This window comes from Hypanus sabinus, unplaced genomic scaffold (assembly GCF_030144855.1).
Source record: "Hypanus sabinus isolate sHypSab1 unplaced genomic scaffold, sHypSab1.hap1 scaffold_1264, whole genome shotgun sequence".
Classification (NCBI taxonomy): Eukaryota; Metazoa; Chordata; class Chondrichthyes; order Myliobatiformes; family Dasyatidae; genus Hypanus; species Hypanus sabinus.
The window spans coordinates 17,490-26,168 of NW_026779330.1; the positions used below are offsets into that span (position 1 = coordinate 17,490).

The following is an 8,679-nucleotide window of genomic DNA, read 5'->3' on the forward strand; positions in this document are numbered from 1 at the left end:
AACTCTCTCTGTCCCTAAAATGCCCCGTTTTTCCATACTCTTCCCACAGCTCTTGGCAGTCCACAAACTAATGACAATTCCCACTCCCTCAAGAAACCTGTGGCCGTCCCCAAACTAATCCCACTGTCCACTCCCTATTCGTTGCCTGTATCAATCCCATGACAGCTTTCTTCTCAGAAACTTCCAAGATCCCAAATCTCACCCGTTTTCGCATTTTCCAATCCAGTATGAACTGCCTTGGTCGTGGACAGCTTTCTCGATAAAATTCTGTGAAATTAAAGTGCCATCAATAATGATTGAGTTCGAGTAAATTTAAAGGAGCGTCACTGTATATCTGATCCCGGAAGAGTGTGAAAGGATGGTGTGGAAGGATCTTTATTCTCTGTCTCACCCCAGGAGAATGAGATGGCACAGTGTGGAGGGAGCCTCACACTATGTCTGACCCAGGCAGTGTGTGATGAGACCGTATGGAGGGGGATCTATGTGTCTGACCCCATAAGAGTGTGCGATATGACGGTACGAAGGGAAATTCACTCGGTGGCTGGCCCCGGAAATATGCGGTGGGACGGTGTGGAGGAGATTCACTACGAATCCCAACCCGGGAGTGTGCAATGGGACGGCGTGGAAGGAGCTTGACTCTATGTCTGACCACGAGAGTGTCTGATGTAACGGTGTGGAGGGAGATGCAATCTGTATCTGACCCCGGGAGACTCTGATGTAACGCTGTGGAGGTAGATTCAATCTGTGTCTGACCCCGGAGTGTGTTTGTTTGGACGGTGTGGAGAAAGCTTCATTCTGTTTCTTAACCCGGGAGTGTGATGGTCGATAAACATGGGTCGCCACTATTTTTTTTCTCATACTGGTAAACATGGGATCCGTGTGAAAATCTCTTCTCAATACTGTTGCAATTTTTCGCGGAAATTACAATTAGTCCAGACAAGGGAGATGCAGTGGGTATTGTGTAATTGGATTGTCAGAAGGCCTTTGACAAAGTGCCGTACATGAGGCTGCTGAACAAGTTAAGAACACCTGGAATTATGGAAAAGTTACATACGTGATTAGAGCGTTGGCTGATTGACAGGAAACAGAGAGTCTGCAGAGAGACTTGGATAAATTGCGAGAATGGGCAAGGAAGTGGCAAATGAGATACAATGCTGGTAAGTGTATGGTCATGCATTTTGGCAGAAGAAATAAACGGGCAGACTATAATTTAAATGGGAAGAGAATTCAAAGTTCTGAGATGCAACGGGACTTAGGAGTCCTAGTGCAGGAAACCCTTGAGGTTAACCTCCAGGTTAAGTCGATGGTGAAGAAAGCGAATGCAATGTTGGCAATCATTTCTGGAGGAATAGAGTAGGAGAAGGGGTGTGATTTTGAGGCTCTATAAGGCACTGCTAAGACCTCACTTGGAATGCTGTTTGCAGGTTTGGGCACCTTATTTAAGAAAGTAGGTGATGACGCTGGAGCGAGTTCAGAGAAAATTCACTAGAATGTTTCCCTGAATGAGAGCGTTAACATTTGAGGAAGGTCTGACCGCTTTTGGACTGTACGTCTTGGAGTTTAGAAGAATGAAAGGGGGTCTCATAGAAACATTTTGAATGTTGAAAGGCATGCACAGAGTGGATGTGGCAAAGTTGTTTCCCATTGTGGGGGAGTCTAGTACGAGAGGGCATGACTTGAGGATTGCAGGGCGCACATTCAGAACAGACAATAGACAATAGACAATAGGTGCAGAAGTAGACCATTCGGTCCCTCGAGTCTGCACCGCCATTCTGAGATCATGGCTGACATTCACTATCAATACCCAGTCCCTGCCTTGTCTCCATATCCCTTGATTGCCCTATCCATCAGATATCTATCTAGCTCCTTCTTGAAAGCATCCAGAGAATTGGCCTCCACCGTCTTCTGAGGCAGTGCATTCCACACCTCCACAACTCTCTGGGAGAGGAAGCTCTTCCTCAACTCTGTTTTAAATAACTGACCTCTTATTCTTAATCCATGCCCTCTGGAACTGGACTCTCCCAACATCTGGAACATATTTCCTGCCTCAATCCTATCAAATCCTTTAATTATCTTAAACTTTTCAATCAGATCCCCTCTCAATATCCTCAATTCCAGCGTGTACAAGCCCAATCTCTCCAATCTCTCTGCATAAGACAGCCCTGCCATCCCAGGAATCAACCTAGTGAACCTATGCTGCACTTCCTCAATTGCCAGAATGTCCTTCCTTAAACCTGGAGACCAAAACTGTACACAATATTCCAGGTGTGGTCTCCCCAGGGCCCTGTACAAATGCAAAAGGACATCCTTACTCTTGTACTCAATTCCCCTTGTAACAAAGGCCAGCATTCCATTAGCCCTCTTCACTGCCTGTTGCACTTGCTCATTCACCTTCATTGACTGGTGAACTAGGACTCCTAGGTCTCTTTGCATTTCTCCCTTACCTAACTCTACACCGTTCAGACAATACTCTGCCCTCTTGTTCCTGCTTCCAAAGTGGATAACTTCACATTTATTCACATTGAATGACATTTGCCAAGTATCTGCCCACTCACCTAGCCTATCCAAGTCTCCCTGTATTGTCCTAACGTCCTCTTCGCATGTCACACTGCCACCCAGTTTAGTATCGTCAGCAAACTTGCTGATATAGTTTTCAATGCCCTCATCTAAATCATTGACATAAATCATAAAGAGCTGTGGTCCCAATACAGAGCCCTGTGGTACCCAACTAGACACCACCAGCCTGTCCGAGAAACACCCATTCACTGCAACCCTTTGCTTTCTGTCCATGTTGAAACCCAGCCCCAATGCCATGAGCTCTGATTTTACTCACCAATCTCCTATGTGGCACCTTATAGAATGCCTTCTGAAAATCTAGGTGTACAACATCACTGGCTTACCCTCGACTAACATCCTTGTTACACCCTCAAAAAACTCCAACAGATTAGTCAAGCATGATTTGCCCTTGGTAAATTCATGCTGGCTCGGCCGAATCCTATTTCTGCCATCACGATGTGCCACTATTTCGTCCTTAATAATGGACTCAAGCATCTTCCCCATCTTCCCCAGGCTAACAGGGCGATAGCTCTCCGTTATCTCCTTCCCTCCCTTCTTGAAAAGTGGGATAACATTAGTCACTCTCCAATCTTCAGGAACTGATCCTGAATCTAAGGAACATTGGAAAATGATTACCAATGCATCCGCAATTTCCTGAGCCACCTCTTTTAGAACCCTCGGATGCAGACCATCTGGACCCGGGGATTTATTAGCATTCAGTCCTACCAGTCTACTCATCACAGTTTCTTTCCTAATGTGAATCTGTCTCAATTCCTCTGATATCTTATAACCCTGTCCCATCCATACATCTGGGAGATTGCTTGTGTCCTCCCTGGTGAAGACAGATCTAAAGTACGCATTAAATTCTGTTGCCATTTCCCGGTTTCCCATAACAATTTCTCCCAATTCATTCTTCAAGGGGCCAACATTGTTCTTAGCTATCTTCTTTCTCTTCACATAGCTAAAAAAGCTTTTGCTATCCCCTTTTATATTCCTGGCTAGACTAAGCTAATACCTGATTCTTTCTCTCCTACTTTCTTTTTTAGTTAAGATCTGCTGTTCCTTAAAACTTTCCCAATCATCTGTATTCCCACTCATCTTAGCCCTGTCATACTTCTTTTTCTTTAATGCTATACAATCTCTGACTTCCTTTGTCAACCACTGTGGCCCCTTCCCCCTCTTTGAATCCTTCCTTCTCATTGGAATGAACTGCTTTTGCATCCTTTGTATTATGCCCAAGAATATCTGCCACTGCTGATCCACTGTCTTTCCTGCCAGGGCATCCGCCCATTTAACTTTGGCCAGCTCTTCCCTCATGGCTCCGTAGTCTCCTTTATTTAATTGCAACACTGACTCCTCTGATCTGCCCTTATCCCTCTCAAATTGTTGATAAAAACTTATCATGTTATGATCATTGCTTCCTAATGGCTCCTTTACTTCAAGATCACTTATCAATTCCTGTTCATTACACATCACCAATTCCAAAATAGCCTCGTTCCTGGTTGGCTCAAGCACAAGCTGTTCCAAAAATACATCCCTTAGACACTCCACAAACTCCCTATCCTGGGGTTCAGCTCCTACCTGATTCTCCCAGTTTACCTGCATGTTGAAATCTCCCATAACGACTGCATTACCTTTAGCACATGCCAATGTTAACTCCCTAATCAACTTGTACACAATATCCACGCTACTGTTTGGGGGCCTGTACACAACACCCATTAGGGTCTTTTTACCCTTACTGTTCCTCAGCTCAATCCACACAGACTCTACTTCCCCTGTTCCCAAGTCACCTCTTGCTAAGGACTGAATCTCATTCCTCACCAACAGGGCCACCCCACCCCCTCTTCCCATATTTCTGTCTCTACGATAGCACGTATACCCTGGTACACTCAATTCCCAGGCCTGATCCCCTTGCAGCCATGTCTCCGTTATCCCAACAATATCGTAGTTCCCCATTTTCATCTGAGCTTCAAGCTCATCTGTCTTATTTCTGACACTACGCGCATTCAAGTATAGAATTCTTAGCCCATTCCACCTCTCTTTGCTTAAAACACTGTCTACTGTACCTAACCCAGCTCCTTGAACTTCCATCGGGCTAATTGCACACTGAATTTTGATGACCTTCTCAGGATCACCCAAAACCTCTACACATTTAACCCCATGCTTCTTCTGACCAACCCTCTGGATCTGGATCCATGCCCCCTGCACATCTAGTTTAAACCCCCACGAGCAGCACTGGCAAATACTCCTGCAAGAATGTTAGTACCCCTCCGGTTCAGATGTAGACCGTCCCTTCGAAACAGATCCCAATGGCCCTGGAACAAAGACCAATTATCCAAAAACCTGAACCCTTCCTTCCTGCACCATGCTCTCACCCTCGTATTAATGTGCATAATCATTCTATTCTTCGCCTCACTCGCACGTGGCACAGGTAGCAATCCCGAGATTGTCACCCTGGAGGTCCTGACTTACAGCATCACTCCTAACTCCCTGAACTCTCTAAGCAGGACCCCCTCACTCACCTTACCTACATCGTTGGTCCCTACATGGACCACTACATCTGGGTTCATTCCCTCGTTCTCAAGAATAGCCTGCACCCGATCTGAGATGTCCCGGACCCTGGCACCAGGGAGGCAATATACCATCCGAGACTCCCGATCTGCCCCACAAAATCTCCTATCTGCCCCCCTGACTATAGAATCCCCTAAAACTATCGCTCTCTTCTCTTCCCTCCTCCCCTTTCTAGTTGAGGGTTCAACCTCTGTGCGAGAGGCAGAACCACTACAACTCATTCCTGGTAGGTCATCCCCATCAACAGTATCCAATACGGTATACTTATTGTTAATGGGAATGGCCGCAGGGGTGCTCTGCTCTCTCTGCCTGCTCCCCCTGCCTCACTGGACCGTCACCCATCTGCCTACTTCCTGGTGTTGTGGTGTGTCTACCTCCTGATAGCTCCTATCTATCTCTGCCTCTGCCTCCCGAATGATCCGTAGTTCATCCAGCTCCAGCTCCAACTCCCTAACTCGGGCTGATAGGAGCTGCAGCTGGACGCACCTCTTGCAGGTGTGGTCATCAGGGACAACTGTCTTGACCCTGACCTCCCACATACTGCATACAGAGCACACCACTGCTCTGACTGTCTCCCCCATACCTGAACTGAATTAATAGAATAAGTCTAAAAAGCACCTAGCGACCTTACCTTCTTTCCCTCAGCGAGCAATCACACAGGCTTACGCCCCTTACGCCGAAGCCCACTTAGCCAAAGCCTAGGACTCTGCTTCCACGGACTCCGTGAAGCGAGGGTAATTTTTTTAGCCAGAGCGTGATGAATCTGTGGAAGATGTTGCCACAGGCGGCAGTGGATCCCAAGACATTGTGCGTAATTAAGGCAGAAATTGATAGGTATCTTTGTAGCCAGGGCAGAAGGCGGGAGAGTGGAACTAAATGGGACAATGGATCAGCTCATGATAAAATGGCGGAACAGACTCGATGAGCCGAATTGTCGACTTCTGCCCCTTGTGTTATGTTCTTATGGTCTTTGTCGTGGTGTGACCCTTACCGCTTCATCCTGCGAATTGATTTCCAGGAGCATTGAATCAATGTTTGAACAAAGTAGACGAGCTCCATTGTAAGATATTTCAAACGTGGAGAACAAGTAACACCGGTCTCCATATCTGACCAAATCCTTGGAACAAATTTCCTCTGAAAAGCGGGAATAAGGAAAAATCAATCCTCCTCCACACTGGCCATCACACTCTCCCGGGGTCAGACACAGAGTGAATCTCCCTCCACACCGTCCCATCACACACTCCCCGGGTCAGACGCAGAGTGAATCTCCCTCCACACCGTCCCATCACACACTCCCGTGGTCAGACACAGAGTGAATCTCCCTACATACCGTCCCATCAGACACTCCCCGGGATCGGACACAGAGTTAAGTTTCCTCCACAGCGTCCCACCACAAAATCGAGGAGTCAGACTTACACTTAAGCTAGTGTAAAATCGCACACTCCCGGATGGGACATGTTGCTCCTTCATCACCCTTCGATTACGGACACCAGGAAAAAGACATGGAGTGAAGCTTTTTATCACTCCCCCTTGACACACGTGCAGGGTCAGAAACAGTATGAAACCCCCTCCGCACCGGCTCATCAGTCTCACCCGAGATCACCCTCGCAAGGAAATTTCCTCGGCACCATCCAATCACATGATCCCGGTGTCAGTAATAGAGTGAACTTTTCCTGATTGAGCAGACACTATTGAGGGTTCATTCCACATGGACCCGTCACGCACTCTCGGGGACAGACGATAAATGAAGCTATTGTCTCACGGTCCCATCATACTCTCCCGGTGTCAGACACAGCTCTTTAAACGCTGTCACATCACCCACGACTGGGTAAGTCTCAGACTGAAGCTTTCACTCCACCACACTCTCAAACACTCCATGCGTCAGACATTAAATGAAGCCCCCTGCACACTTTCCCATCACACAGTCCTGCGGACTCATACAGAGTGAACCTCCCCCCACATTACCCACTTACACGCGCCAGTCATCAGATAGCAACTGAAGCACTCTCTTCACCATCCCACCGCATACTCCCGTGGTCAGATATAGATGCTACTTCTACTCGGTGATATCACACAATGCAGGGTTCAGAAAACGAAAGGAGCTCCAACCGCACCGTTCTATCACACACCACTGGCATCAGACAGAGAACGGAACACCATCGTGCCAGGCGTCACTGATCCCGGTGTCAGAAACACACATGACCACATCACACGCACTCACCGAACTCCCCCTTCACACCATAGCTTCCCATCATAGGCACACTATTTCAAACATAGAGTCCCATCACACACGAGGTGAGACACAGATTTAAGCTCCCTGAGGTCCATCCGATCAGACACTAACGTGGTCAGACGCATATTGTATCTCTCTCTCCACTGCCCCATCACACAATCCAGCGGTCAGACACAGAAAGAAACTCCCTCAGCACACTCGACAAATGTCACAGTGAGAGTGATTCTCCCTCTACGGCTTCTCAACACACCACAGAGCAAAGTGTCAGACACAGAGAGAAGCTGCTTCCACACTGTCCCATCACATGCTCCCGAGTCTAACGCAGTGTGAATCTCCCTCCTGACGTCCCATCACACACTTCCTGGCAGGTCACGGAGTGAAGTTATCTCTGAACCGTCCTATCACACTCCTCCGAGTTCACACACAAAGCGAAGTAACGCCCACGCCCTCCCGTGTCAAACACAGAATGAATCACCATCCATACCATCTCTTCACACATTCCCGATATCAAGCACAGAGTGACGCTTCCTCTCTCCATGCCTGCCCTGTGATGAGGAGCGGGTTAAAGAGTGGTATGATGCCTCACCTCTTCTGCTGGTCAACAATCCACAGAACTGGTGACGGAGATCGCTGTGTTTTTGTTGAAGAACAGACAGATTAGAATTGAGCTCCGAAACCATGGATTGAAGGGTTGAATTTAATTCATTATCGGTTCGGTTGCAGGTGACCTTAGACTGACGAATCTGTGATACTGAGAAAGATGGTGAGGGATGTTTAGCGTTTACAGTGACACGTGAGTCAGCGTCACGCTACCGAACGGATCACACAGAGTGCTGTGCCAGTGTCACGGTGAAGGGTTTCAGACTGAAGGATGTGCTGGTGGCACAGTGAGAGGCGTCGGCGCCACCTTGAATCGTGTGCCTGTGTCACGCTGAGGAGTAGATCAATGTCCCGGTGAAGAATTTGTTGACGTTACAGTGGGGGTCTACGTCAGTATTGTGCGGTGCATGTCCGAGTTGCTGTGAGTGACTTGTCGGTGTCATTGTGATAGGTGTTTCTCTGCCCTGGCGAGAGGTGTACGGATCAGAATGAGGTGTATCTCGATGAAACGGCGAGGTAAATGGCACAGTAAAGCGCGTGGTGGCGTCACGGTGAGAAGATTATCTGTTGTCATGGTTTGGGATGTGCTGGTCTCACAGAGGTGTGTCTGTGTCACGGTGAGTGGCATGTCAGGGCTACGGCCATTGTCTGTGTCAGGGTGAGGTGTGGGTAATTGCACCGGTGTTATTTTGAGGGACGATACCATCTTGGTGTTACAG

General features: G+C 47.8%; 1 long non-coding RNA gene across 1 annotated transcript; it reads right to left on the reverse strand.

Annotated features, from left to right (window-relative positions):
• Window positions 1-207: 207 nt before the first annotated feature.
• LOC132386712 (uncharacterized) lies at window positions 208-8,023 on the reverse strand. Its single transcript, XR_009509637.1, has 3 exons — window positions 7,947-8,023; window positions 6,119-6,261; window positions 208-267 (listed from the first exon to the last, which is right to left on the reverse strand). It is a non-coding gene; the product is annotated as an uncharacterized LOC132386712 (long non-coding RNA).
• Window positions 8,024-8,679: the final 656 nt, after the last annotated feature.